The sequence below is a fragment of the Drosophila elegans genome, unplaced genomic scaffold (assembly GCF_018152505.1).
Source record: "Drosophila elegans isolate 14027-0461.03 unplaced genomic scaffold, ASM1815250v1 contig_408, whole genome shotgun sequence".
Classification (NCBI taxonomy): domain Eukaryota; kingdom Metazoa; phylum Arthropoda; class Insecta; order Diptera; family Drosophilidae; genus Drosophila; species Drosophila elegans.
In genome coordinates, this window is record NW_024545795.1 from 58,704 (window position 1) to 73,445 (window position 14,742).

General features: G+C 41.0%; 2 non-coding genes and 1 pseudogene across 2 annotated transcripts; all 3 read right to left on the reverse strand.

The window, feature by feature from the left end:
- Positions 1-580: 580 nt before the first annotated feature.
- LOC121467471 lies at positions 581-8,611 on the reverse strand (annotated as a pseudogene).
- A 355-nt stretch (positions 8,612-8,966) lies between these two features.
- Positions 8,967-9,145, reverse strand: LOC121467461. The gene has a single exon (XR_005977519.1). It is a non-coding gene; the product is annotated as a 5.8S ribosomal RNA (ribosomal RNA).
- Positions 9,146-9,883: 738 nt separating this feature from the next.
- On the reverse strand, positions 9,884-11,877 carry LOC121467459. The gene has a single exon (XR_005977517.1). It is a non-coding gene; the product is annotated as a small subunit ribosomal RNA (ribosomal RNA).
- Positions 11,878-14,742: the final 2,865 nt, after the last annotated feature.

The window sequence follows — 14,742 nt, forward strand, 5'->3', positions numbered from 1 at the left end:
GCTGCTTTGCTGGTGCTTGGTCCCTCAGGCAAGACCGATGCTGCGAGTTGAGTAGTTTTCCGTACAGGTTTGCGCTTAATTTCCCCAGATTCGAGTGATCCAGAGGAGTCCGAGTCGTCTGCTGAAGAGTTCTTCTTCTTCTTCTTGTTGTTATTGTTGCCTGTCTTGCTTGACAGCCTGTCACTAGGTGCAGCTTGCCAATCCATGGCAAGGGTGAGGAGAGCGGGGGAGGGGGAGGGGGAGCGAGTAAGCTGCCTGTAAGGCAAGCTTAAACTGTTTGTGCTTGGCTGTGTTGTTGTTGTTGGTTAAACAGTAGCACGAAAAGATAACACGCACAGGCGCTTGCGTGTGAGTGTGTGTATGTGTACCGGTGCTTATGCACCAGCACGCAAAAAGTTCGATCGCGACTGACTATTAAGATGACGATGCATTTGGCTACCTGTTTAATTAGGTTATATCTAATCCATATCATATTTAACCTCCTCCTCCTAATAAAATATATTAATAATATATAACAACAAAAACTATCAAACATATATGATGATAATTTAAATTGATTTTATTATATATATATTTATTATCGAATCATCAAGCAAAGGATAAGCTTCAGTGGATCGCAGTATGGCAGCTGCTCAACCACTTACAACACCTTGCCTGTTACAAAAGTCGTTTACAATTGATTCAAGGCTTTGTCATTGTATTAAATAATGTTTTTATATGTAACTAGCGCGGCATCAGGTGAACGAAGATTCTCCCAATTTACTATGTTACAAATTACATTGGCATCACATCCATTGTCGTTCATAAAATAAATTATAAACTTTAAATGGTTTAGAAAACCATACAATGCAAATTGCCCCTTATTTATCATTGCAGTCCAGCACGGATACGACCTTAGAGGCGTTCAGGCATAATCCAACGGACGTAGCGTCATACCACTGTTCGCTCGAACAAGTATTGTGCCATTGGTCCGTACCTGCGGTTCCTCTCGTACTACGCAGGAATGCTGTCGCAAAAACGTTTTGTCATTAGTAGGGTAAAACTAACCTGTCTCACGACGGTCTATACCCAGCTCACGTTCCCTTGCATGGGTGAACAATGCTGGTGTGTTGCTGAGACTTCTCCCCATCAGAAATGCGTTCAGCGACCCATGTCCTGTCAGCAAAAATCCGGCTCTTAGGGTAAAACCAAAGTCTTTCCTATTGTAAACAAACGCTGCCTCTGGGAAGAATTTATGCGTCACACGACCGTGTATCGCACCATCCCATCTGAGCTGCCACTCATTTAGCAGACGTTCGTCTAACAACGCCTTTTTTGCTGTTCCAGTCCAATTCCGAAAGGTCCTGTCCGGAAAGCCAGTCGCTGTCACTTAGAGACACTCCTTTCCTGAGCTTGAATTTAATTGCACTTCGGTGTGCATCCAAATCCATTGGAGGAGCACCAGCAAGCACCTGCAGTGCCACTGTGGACACTGTGCGGCAAACCGGTAGGCATCCTAAAAGGATTAACCTTTGGCACGATAAAAGACGGTCTCGGCCTTTGCCTCGACTCACCTTGTTGTACCAAACCGAGGCACCAAATAGCACGCAAGGTGTCATTAGACCGGCGTAGATAACACGCTTCGCGCGGGGGCTGAGTCCCCAGTCCACCCGCAGTACACGTGCCAGTGCTGCCGTGACACCCGCCAGTCGGTCTCGCAAAACCTCTATGTGAGGTAGGAAACTCAACCGCTCGCCAATTGTGATACCAAGGTACCGGTATTCCTGTACGTACGGCAGGCTGGCTCCAGCCAGCCGTACCGTAGGGGGTCTCCTCGGGTCTAATTTGCCTTTGAGCAACATGATTGCCGTCTTGCTGGTCGACACACTCACTCCAACTTCAGCTCCCCAGGCTCCGACGATTTCCATCATCTCCGTCCCTTTCCGCTCGATGTCATCACGACTCCTCCCTTCAACAAGGAGAAGTAAGTCGTCTGCATATGCACTTAAGCCACAATGTGTCTCCAAGCGCTGAAGCAGCACATCCATCAGTAGGTTCCATATGAATGGACCACTAATAGACCCTTGCGGGCAGCCCCGTGTGACAGGGACTGTGGCTACTTCATATCTGCTAACGATGCTTGCGCGTCGACCGGAGAAAAAGCTGTTCCACAAGCGGATTTCTCGACAGCCAACGCCAATGAGTCGATCGAGCACTGCGCTCCATTCAACATGGTCAAAGGCACCTTTAAAGTCCACGAAAATTCCGAGAACATGTTTCGCCGTACTGGCAGCAACTGAACTCGTTACGTGCTTCCAGGCGTCCTCCACGCAGCGTCCAGGGGTAAACCCAAATTGCCATCTGCATCTATCCGGTAATAAGTCCTTTACCCGATTCACCATGATTCCCTCAAGTACCTTTCCAAACACTGGCAAAAGGCAAATGCCTCGATAAGAGGCAGGATCACTCCTGTCCTTATCAGGCGCCTTCACCAGAGGTATCACTCTCGGATGCTTCCACTCGGTAGGAAAGTGTCCTTCCGAAAGGCAGCGAGAGTACAGCTCTGTTAGATGCTGAGGGATGGCACGCCATACCTCTTTGACAATCCCGCCCGTGATGCCGTCCATGCCAGGAGAGCGTCTGCTCTTCAGCCTGGCGACGCATGCATCAACCTCGAATGCTTCGAGGGCCGGTGGGGCAACGTCCGGGATGGCGATTGGTGCTGTCATCTCCGCAACTGGAAAAAAGTTACGAAGAAGCACACTTGCACTGTCGTGCCATGTTACGACAAGCTCACCACCCGAACGAAGGCACCCAATTTCGGTTGTCTTCTTGCGACCTCGGCAGATACGGTAGACGTGCCCCCATGGGTCATCTCTGTTCTGTCCCACGAAGTCTCGCCAGTTTTTCTCCTTGACCGCCAGGATGAGCTTCTTGTACTGTCCTGAGGCAAGCCTCAGTTCAGCAGCAAGTTGCCCAGCGTCACCGGTGCCACCCCGGCGCGCTTCCTGTAGCCTGCGCCTCAGTCTCCTGACCTCTTGGCGTTTGGTATTCAGTTCAGGTGTCCACCATATTACCTTTCCCCTAGCTCGCGGTCTCCTGCGTCCTAACACTCCATCGCACACTTCCTGTACAATAGTGCGTAGGGCAGAAATCCGGTCGTCCAACGGCGATTCCAAGTCCTCTATTCCCTCCATTGCACTCCTGATTCCTATTCCGAATCTTCGCCAATTCGCCCTGGAGAGTTTCCACTGCGGTACAAGAACTAAGTTCTCAATTGCACTGCTTGGGTCGGGTGTAATCTCAACATTGATAATGTTGTGATCACTCGATTCCCACGGGATCACTCTCCAGTCGTACGTAGCCCATGTACAGGCTGCTTCATTGACGAAGGTCACGTCGATATCACTCTGGCGCCTGGGCTCAGTGTAATTATCAAACGTGTACTCCTGGCTGGCAACGTTGAGCACTCCGGCTCGGTTTCCAAGTACCCACTCTGCTAGCAGTTGACCCCTTCTGCGATTCTCGCTAGTCCCAGTGTTATCTGGGATTTTGCTGAACCACATAGGAGATACTGCGTTCGCATCCAGGCCGAGGATCGTTGGGTTTCTGCTGGCCAGCAGCAGAACCTCATCCAGGTATCCGATGTAGGGATTGATGTCCGCTCCGAAACGGCAGTATACGGAGCACAAGAAGATTGTGCCATATCTTCCCGTGACTCTCACGCATACTCCGAGCGACGTCGTGAGTTGTGCAATGGGCATGCAGATGGCATCTGGGTCGTCAACAGCGATGGCAGCCTTGCTGTTGGTGTCCTTAAAGACACGCATGTCGGCAGGAAATCCGACGATTTCTCCTCTGTAGTCCACGTAGGGCTCCTGGATCAGCGCAAAGAGATGCCCCGATTCTCTCATCCGAACTGAAAGATCGGGGACCGCCTCACGGCTTCGACCACAATTCGCTTGGATGAGGCTAAACATATTAGTGTCTAGCCTGCACCCTCGCTAGCACCGCGCCGTATATCGGGCATGCACCCGAGAGCATGTAATGCCCTGAGGGCAGCCCTTTATGGCGGCAGTTCCGGCAGTCCACCGGTTTGGTGCACTTTGCTGCGGTGTGGCCGCTCTCTCCGCACTGACGGCAGACGTTCTCCTTGAACCGGCAGTTCTGCACCTTGTGGTCAAATCCAACACACCTATGGCAAGCATAGGTGCGGACCAGCGATCGGCAACGGTATGAGAACCACTTGATGTAGACCCTGCCTACATCAAGTACAGCCAGCGCCTCGTCGTTTACTTCCAGTGCCACGTTGACTGTGGCACCGTCAGCTGCAGACCAGGGCTTTGTCGCCAGGTGCACCGCCTTTTGAAAGTCCTTCAAGGGCAAATCCTCGAAGTTCTTCTCCTTCAACTCCATCATGAACTCCTCAGGTCCTACGGACGTGTCCACATCGAACACCGTCACCCTCGCCTTCTCCGCGGGGTTCTTGGCCACTTTAAGGCCCACCTCGGCGAACTTAGTGGAGGCAACCACTTTGGTTAGCTCCACCTGCGATGGCGTGCGAATTATCGCACCTCCTCGCTTCAGCTCGCGCACCTCGTGCACCCTTACTCCAAGGGCTGGAGCAACTTCCTTACGGACTTTATCCGCAATCTGTCTACCTGACAGCGCCGGGTCGTCGCAGGCCACTACTGCCGACCACGTTTCGCGAATTTTCGCTGGTCGTGGGGCAGCAACGGGGGCGACTGGGACCGCACGAGGGGCAACAAGGTGCGTGCCCAAAGCAGCGGTGGCTGCATATGTGGCAACCGTGGGGGCAGCCGGTGGCGGCATAGCCAGGCGGGACTCCAGTGCTCCGCAGCGCAACATAAGTGCCACGACTAGTTCGTCGTAGCGACTTAAGGCCTCAGACATCCAGCTAGCTTGCTCTTGGCTCATCAAGAGCATGCCACGCCTAGCCATCTTCTGAGCTGTGGAAAGCTCATGTAGCACGGCAGCGTGTCCGGCAGCGACTACACTCGTGGCGCTCGATTTCGGCACTTCGGTCGCATGGGCGGCCGTCGTTACCGAAACGACGCGGGCTTCCCTAGCTCGTGACAAGGCAGCAGACGCCAAGCTGGCCTCAGCCAGAATGGCGGCGCTCCTCGCGGCAATCCCAGCTGCAACATCCTTAGCAGTCTTTGCGGCGGTTGACGCGGCAGGCTTCGTGGCAGGCTTCGCGGCAGCAATCTCAGCAGCCTCCATGGCTGCAAGCGGCATCCCTTGCCCCTCCAATGAGGAGAGCGTCTCCTCAAGCATCGGCTCCGGGCAGCCAGTTGCTCCATGCACAGCAGCAACTTTAGCCTGCGAGGCATCACGCGGCGTACCCTTGCCGCGCTTGCCTTTACGGCGACCTCTGCCTGCATCCCTCGTTGCGCTGCTTGATCGGCTAGACGCCGACATCTCGCTTTCTGAAGCGCTCATGCTGGCGACCCCTTTCGGGATAGCCGACGCCATCTGGCGGAGCTATTTAACGCTTTCGGTTTTTGTATATACTACTCACCAAAGTCGTTACACACTCCCGTCAACGAGGTGGCAACTCCGCAGTTAGCCGGGACACACACCCGCTAAACAGCTGTTTAACAGCTGATTTGGCACAGCACTGCTCTCTCTCAGAGAGCGACGCGCTCACTTTTTCCAAAACGCACGTGGCGCAATGGAAAATTTCCAGCAGAAAACTGCGATTTTCCGCGCAAATACAGAACGCACAAACGCGAAAAACGCACCGTATTCTTACTTTTGAAAGCACTTGAGAACTGAATAGTTTTTGGAATTAAATTCCGCGTATTTAAGCCGATATCAAAAAACACGCAGGAGCGCACGAAAAACACGTCCGCTCACCGAAACTTTCCAAGACCGACTGTGAGTAGATAGGGACAGTAGGAATCTCGTTAATCCATTCATGCGCGTCACTAATTAGATGACGAGGCATTTGGCTACCTTAAGAGAGTCATAGTTACTCCCGCCGTTGACCCGCGCTTACTTGAATTTCTTCACTTTGACATTCAGAGCACTGGGCAGAAATCACATTGTGTCAACACCCGCTAGGGCCATCACAATGCTTTGTTTTAATTAGACAGTCGGATTCCCCAAGTCCGTGCCAGTTCTGAATTGATTGTTAATTGATAATCGTTATAATTAATAAGAACTAATTGGTTTGACCCAATTAGTATTCTTAAAAATTTTAGCAAGAAAGTTCCACAATTGGCTACGTAACTAAACTATCCGGGGAACAAGTAACTTCCATAAATGAAAGAAACTCTATTTACCCAGAACGAGCACATAAACCATGTTATTGTTTCCCAATCAAGCCCGACTATCTCAATCTTCAGAGCCAATCCTTATCCCGAAGTTACGGATCTAATTTGCCGACTTCCCTTACCTACATTATTCTATCGACTAGAGACTCTTCACCTTGGAGACCAGCTGCGGATATTGGTACGGCCTGTTGAGAAGTTTGCGTGTCCCCACCATAAATTTTCAAGGTCCGAGGAGAAAATATCGACACAACAGTATATGTCATGCTCTTCTAGCCCATCTACCATATCTCTCTGCGAAAGACTTCCATGGTAGTACGGCTATAAAACAGAAAAGAAAACTCTTCCGATATCTCTCGACGGCTTCTTTATGGTCGTTCCTGTTGCCAGGATGAGCACGAGGCCCATATTTAATAACAAACGGATACTCAACAGGTTACGGAATTGGAACCGTATTCCCTTTCGTTCAAAATTATTCAAGTATATTATTTTTGCCTTTTATTATTATTTGTGTTTCTTAATAGTTTGCTTTTTGTTTTACTTGAAAATTTTCGGCTTTCGCCTTGAACTTAGGACCGACTAACTCGTGATCAACCACTGTTCACACGAAACCCTTCTCCACTTCAGTCCTCCAAGGTCTCATTCGATTATTTGCTACTACCACCAAGATCTGTACCAATGGCAGCTCCATGCAGGCTTACGCCAAACACTTCTACGCATACCATTGTACCTTCCTACTCACTAAAGTTTCAAAATTTATATTACAAGTAATATAAATCATCTACTTTAGCGGTAATGTATAGGTATACAACTTAAGCGCCATCCATTTTAAGGGCTAGTTGCTTCGGCAGGTGAGTTGTTACACACTCCTTAGCGGATTTCGACTTCCATGATCACCGTCCTGCTGTTTTAAGCAACCAACGCCTTTCATGGTATCTGCATGAGTTGTTAATTTGGGCACCGTAACATTACGTTTGGTTCATCCCACAGCGCCAGTTCTGCTTACCAAAAGTGGCCCACTGGGCACATTATATCATAACCTTAAACTTCATATCAAGAAAGTTAAGGTTCTTACCCATTTAAAGTTTGAGAATAGGTTAAGATCGTTTCGACCCTAAGGCCTCTAATCATTCGCTTTACCAGATAAGATTATTTTATATAACATTAAAATGCACCAGCTATCCTGAGGGAAACTTCGGAAGGAACCAGCTACTAGATGGTTCGATTGGTCTTTCGCCCCTATACTCAATTCTGACAATCGATTTGCACGTCAGAACTGTTTCGGTCTTCCATCAGGGTTTCCCCTGACTTCAACCTGATCAAGTATAGTTCACCATCTTTCGGGTCACAGCATATATGCTCAAGGTACGTTCCAGTTAGAGGCATAAATAATATAAATATCATTATACATAACTATATAGAACGCCCCGGGATTGTGTTAATTAGCTATAAATAGTTAAAAAACTAATCCCATTATTAGTCAAGTTAATTACGCTATTAGGTTTATATCCCAATAACTTGCACATATGTTAGACTCCTTGGTCCGTGTTTCAAGACGGGTCCCGAAGGTATCCTGAATCTTTCGCATTGTTAATCATACAAGTGCTTATAATAAACACAAAAATCAATGATAATTATGCCATTATATAATTCCGAAAAATTAACGCACTGTATTCATATAAATCTATCAACACTTTATCAAATTAATGACATTTAATCTGTGTTAAAACGCAAGCATTTTAATTGGATTAAACTATAAGCCATATTTTATGATAAATTTTGTATGTTAATAGATTACAATGTCCTTATATGGAAAAAATGCACACTATTATCATAATATTGTTTAAATATTACAATTTTAATGATGAATTTTCCATAATGGATATTCAGGTTCATCGGGCTTAACCTCTAAGCAGTTTCACGTACTGTTTAACTCTCTATTCAGAGTTCTTTTCAACTTTCCCTCACGGTACTTGTTTACTATCGGTCTCATGGTTATATTTAGTTTTAGATGGAGTTTACCACCCACTTAGTGCTGCACTATCAAGCAACACGACTCTTTGGAAACATCATCTAGTAATCATTAACGTTATACGGGCCTGGCACCCTCTATGGGTAAATGGCCTCATTTAAGAAGGACTTAAATCGTTAATTTCTCATACTAGAATATTGACGCTCCATACACTGCATCTCACATTTGCCATATAGACAAAGTGACTTAGTGCTGAACTGATTTCTTTTCGCTCGCCGCTACTAAGAAAATCCTTGTTAGTTTCTTTTCCTCCCCTAATTAATATGCTTAAATTCAGGGGGTAGTCCCATATGAGTTGAGGTTGTATATAACTTTTTATTAATTAATTCTTTAAATATAATGAGAAAACATTTTATAAATTCGATAATTATAAAGAACCAACGAAGAGCAATAACATTTCCAATAGCTTTCGAATTTCTAATCATTAATAAGAGACAATTCTAGATGAAAAATATTTCAACATTTTTTATGCTAGACATTTCTCAGTATCATTTGATTGAAAACGAAAATATTTTTCTTCGTTTATCACATCCATTGTGAGTTAATGTTTTTCATATATTTTTTAATATTATGAATAATAAATAATTATCCAATAATATACCATGTGCTTATAAATTTTATTTAAAAATTTTATAAACAACTTAATTAGCATAGTCTTACAACCCTCAACCATATGTAGTCCAAGCAGCACTATAAAATTAATTAAAGTACATAACAGCATGGACTGCGATATGCGTTCAAAATGTCGATGTTCATGTGTCCTGCAGTTCACACGATGACGCACAGTTTGCTGCGTTCTTCATCGACCCATGAGCCGAGTGATCCACCGCTTAGAGTTTTATAATATTTGTTTTTTTAATTTCGTCAATTGTGTTTTTATTGAAAGAAATTAAAAATACACCATTTTACTGGCATATATCAATTCCTTCAATAAATGTATTTTTATACCTAAAATAAATGTTGCGAAATGTCTTAGTTTCATATAAACAATATAATACCAATTTTCATTTTTCATTTTATTTCTATTTAAGTTTGATATATATTGCATTTTATATAAAACATTAACCTGATTATTAACCGGGTACAACATTATATATTTTAGGTTGTTGCATTAACCAATGTATGCCCATAACTTAGATGAACAATACATATGCGCAACGCGTGTATATTATGGTCCATATACACACAAAGTAATTATATTATATTCTATTATATATTATATATTTAACATATCGTATATATATCTTCTATCTATCTGTATCTCTAATCGATTGGCCAGGTCGATTTTTATTTTATGGACATCAGAGCCTCCGCCCACGACTCGTAATTGATATCTCATAATAATTACTCGGCATTGGACACCATTTGCTCGAGCTATTTAAGTCCATAGGACTATACTTTTTCTTTCATTAAAACGCTTTAAATTAGATAAGATATTTTTGATATATTTTTTGACATATTTATATATATATATATATATAGATTATATAATATAATATATTTTTTGGCAAATTTATTTTTTTTTGTATTATTAAATAATACAAAATTTTGTGTTAACGGTAAAGATATTATACAATAATGATCCTTCCGCAGGTTCACCTACGGAAACCTTGTTACGACTTTTACTTCCTCTAAATAATCAAGTTCGGTCAACTTTTGCGAAACAACCGTAACACGCAAGGCGTCACAGTGATCACGTCCGGAGACCTCACTAAATAATTCAATCGGTAGTAGCGACGGGCGGTGTGTACAAAGGGCAGGGACGTAATCAATGCGAGTTAATGACTCACACTTACTGGGAATTCCAAGTTCATGTGAACAGTTTCAGTTCACAATCCCAAGCATGAAAGTGGTTCAGCGGTTTACCCGGACCTCTCGGTCTAGGAAATACACGTTGATACTTTCATTGTACGCGCGTGCAGCCCAGGACATCTAAGGGCATCACAGACCTGTTATTGCTCAATCTCATTATTGCTAGACGCAATTTGTCCATTTAAGAAGCTAGTGTCCTTATAATGGGACAAACCAACAGGTACGGCTCCACTTATATAAACACATTCAAACACAATAAACATTTTACTGCCACCATGAATGAAGGCTATATAAGCTTCAACACCATAATCCTGAAGATATCTATTTAATATATTTGAGTCTCGTTCGTTATCGGAATTAACCAGACAAATCACTCCACGAACTAAGAACGGCCATGCACCACCACCCATAGATTCGAGAAAGAGCTATCAATCTGTCTTACACACTTATGTTCGGACCTGGTAAGTTTTCCCGTGTTGAGTCAAATTAAGCCGCAGGCTCCACTCCTGGTGGTGCCCTTCCGTCAATTCCTTTAAGTTTCAGCTTTGCAACCATACTTCCCCCGGAGCCCAAAAGCTTTGGTTTCCCGGGAAGCGACTGAGAGAGCCATAAAAGTAGCTACACCCAATTGCTAGCTGGCATCGTTTATGGTTAGAACTAGGGCGGTATCTGATCGCCTTCGAACCTCTAACTTTCGTTCTTGATTAATGAAAACATCTTTGGCAAATGCTTTCGCTTAAGTTAGTCTTACGACGGTCCAAGAATTTCACCTCTCGCGTCGTAATACTAATGCCCCCAAACTGCTTCTATTAATCATTACCTCTTGATCTGAAAACCAATGAAAGCAGAACAGAGGTCTTATTTCATTATCCCATGCACAGAATATTCAGGCATTTGAAGCCTGCTTTAAGCACTCTAATTTGTTCAAAGTAATTGTACCGGCCCACAATAACACTCGTTTAAGAGCACTAATGCAGGTTTTTAAATAGGAGGAACATATGAAAAAATACAAGTATTTAAACATATATAAGAACTCCACCGGTAATACGCTTACATACATAAAGGTATAGTACTAACCACAATTGTAAGTTGTACTACCCGTATGAAGCACAAGTTCAACTACGAACGTTTTAACCGCAACAACTTTAATATACGCTATTGGAGCTGGAATTACCGCGGCTGCTGGCACCAGACTTGCCCTCCAATTGGTCCTTGTTAAAGGATTTAAAGTGTACTCATTCCAATTACAGGGCCTCGGATATGAGTCCTGTATTGTTATTTTTCGTCACTACCTCCCCGAGCTGGGAGTGGGTAATTTACGCGCCTGCTGCCTTCCTTAGATGTGGTAGCCGTTTCTCAGGCTCCCTCTCCGGAATCGAACCCTGATTCCCCGTTACCCGTTGCAACCATGGTAGTCCTAGATACTACCATCAAAAGTTGATAGGGCAGACATTTGAAAGATCTGTCGTCGGTACAAGACCATACGATCTGCATGTTATCTAGAGTTCAACCAGTATAACGATCTTGCGATCGCTTGGTTTTAGCCTAATAAAAGCACATGTCCCATAAGGTTCATGTTTTAATTGCATGTATTAGCTCTAGAATTACCACAGTTATCCAAGTAACTGTTAACGATCTAAGGAACCATAACTGATATAATGAGCCTTTTGCGGTTTCACTTTTAATTCGTGTGTACTTAGACATGCATGGCTTAATCTTTGAGACAAGCATATAACTACTGGCAGGATCAACCAGAATAATGTTTTTAATTCATATTACTTTCATATTTTTTTAAAATAGAAATTAGTAATACAAAATTTATTATAGAGTATTTTTCTTTAAATTGCATTTAGGAGGGAGGAAAATAATCTTGATACGAATATGGCTATCTTTGTTTAGCTTCATAATCGTTTTAAAATTCTTTATATTTGTTACACGCCACGTTTGCCCACAGTAACTAGAATTTTTTCATATATAATTCTATAATATAATTCATATTTACATATTTCATTTTAAAATATCATTTTATTTCGCCATACATATATATTTCACACATGTACCAATTATTTTTGATTAACCAATATAAATATTGAGTTAAATCATTTGTATTTTTATGATAAATTTAAAATCTATCATTTCCATATAACTCTCTGGTAATATATCACATAAAACCGAGCGCATATGAAACATTTATAATATATATATAATATATATAACAACAGCACTAATAATAACATTAGCCTGAATTAGATTAACGATAAAGGTCGGAAAACAATTGTTGCCATATAATAATATATACAACCTTGGCTTTCGTTTTCAACATTATTATCTAAAAAGTGATGACACTTAATATTAACCGTATCAAGCCAAGTCTCGTATTCGCAAGAATCAAGATACAAAACATACGGAAAATATTTAATTTTGCTATTAAATTGACAAAATTATATGGATATCATAAATTTTGTTCAACTATAGATGGACAACCACTGACCATCCTATATGTGTTTTTCGACACGTTGTCTTGAAATCGGGTATTTTCAATTCTATTTGCCACCCAACATATGGGATATCTCAACTAATATTGATCAATATCGATATGTTTCACATTTTCCATACATTTCATATATATTATATCAATAATATTGATTTATTACAACATTTTCATATATATGAATGTTATTTATTATAGGTATTCACAATATAATATTAATTATATATGTTCTGAGAAATACCCATATATTTGGTTGCCAGCCAACAGGCACTACCCTATATATGTTTTTGGACACGCCGTCTTTAAACTGCATGTTTACAGTACTAAAAGTCTCCCTTCATATGAATTTCCTCCATATACTTGAGGAAATTGAAGGAATATTTTATATTTTCCATACATTTCATATATAATATATCAATAATATTGATATATTACAACATTTTCATATATATGAATGTTATTTATTATAGGTATTCACAATATAATATTAATTTTATATGTTCTGAGAAATACCCATATATTTGGTTGCCAGCCAACAGGCACTACCCTATATATGTTTTTGGACACGCCGTCTTTAAACTGCATGTTTACAGTACTAAAAGTCTCCCTTCATATGAATTTCCTCCATATACTTGAGGAAATTGAAGGAATATTTTATATTTTCCATACATTTCATATATAATATATCAATAATATTGATATATTACAACATTTTCATATATATGAATGTTATTTATTATAGGTATTCACAATATAATATTAATTTTATATGTTCTGAGAAATACCCATATATTTGGTTGCCAGCCAACAGGCACTACCCTATATATGTTTTTGGACACGCCGTCTTTAAACTGCATGTTTACAGTACTAAAAGTCTGCCTTCATATGAATTTCCTCCATATACTTGAGGAAATTGAAGGAATATTTTATATTTTCCATACATTTCATTTATAATATATCAATAATATTGATATATCACAACATTTTCATATATATGAATGTTATTTATTATAGGTATTCACAATTAATAATTTTAATTTTATATGTTCTGAGAAATACCCATATATTTGGTTGCCAGCCAACAGGCACTACCCTATATATGTTTTTGGACACCCCGTCTTTAAACTGCGTGTTTACAGTACTAAAAGTCTGCCTTCATATGAATTTCCTCCATATGCTTGAGGAAATTGAAGGAATATTTTATATTTTCCATACATTCCATATATAATATATCAATAATATTGATATATGATAACATTTTCATATATATGAATGTTATTTATTATAGGAATTCACAAAATCATATTAATATTATATGTTCTGAGAAATACCCATATATTTTGTTGCTTTACTATAAGCAATCCATTGTATGGATATTCTCAATTTACCCAAATGAATATAGATATATTTTTTTAATATTAAATATATTAAATTTCATTTCATTTCATTTCATTCCATTCCATTCCATTTCATTTCATTTCATTTCATATTCATTTCATTTATTAATTCGAAACTTTTAGTAAATCTTGTTACTTTGACAATTTTTTATCAGCGTCACTAAGTAGATGACGATTCCATTTGGCAACCATAAGGGACTTGTAGTTTTTAGACTCAAATTTTTCATATGGAACATTTTTTTTGTATATTTGTATATATTTATAATATAAATAAGACTCTTTTAATTTGAGATTTGTTTATATGCGTCACTAAGTAAGATGACGATTCATTTGGCTACCAAAAATGACTTGTATTAATAATTCTTTCTTCTTATTTAATATGCATAGATATCATTTCATTTGCCTTTAATAAGAGACATTAGTTTTGCTATCAAGCAAGACTTATTATATTTTGACAATTTATATCTGCGTCACTAAATAGATGACGATTCATTTGGCTACTGTATGTGACTTATAGTCCTAAGATATATAATATCTAAGCTCTTACCTGGAACTTCAGCACTCGGCATTTGTTTTCACATTCGCGTCACTATTAAGATGACGATGCATTTGGCTACCATAAGTGACTTGTAGTTTTTAGGCTCGTATTTTTCATATTAAAAGTCTTTTTAATATGTATGCAATTTTTCGTTTTAGTTTTTTTTCAAATTGTATATATATATTTAAAATAAATAT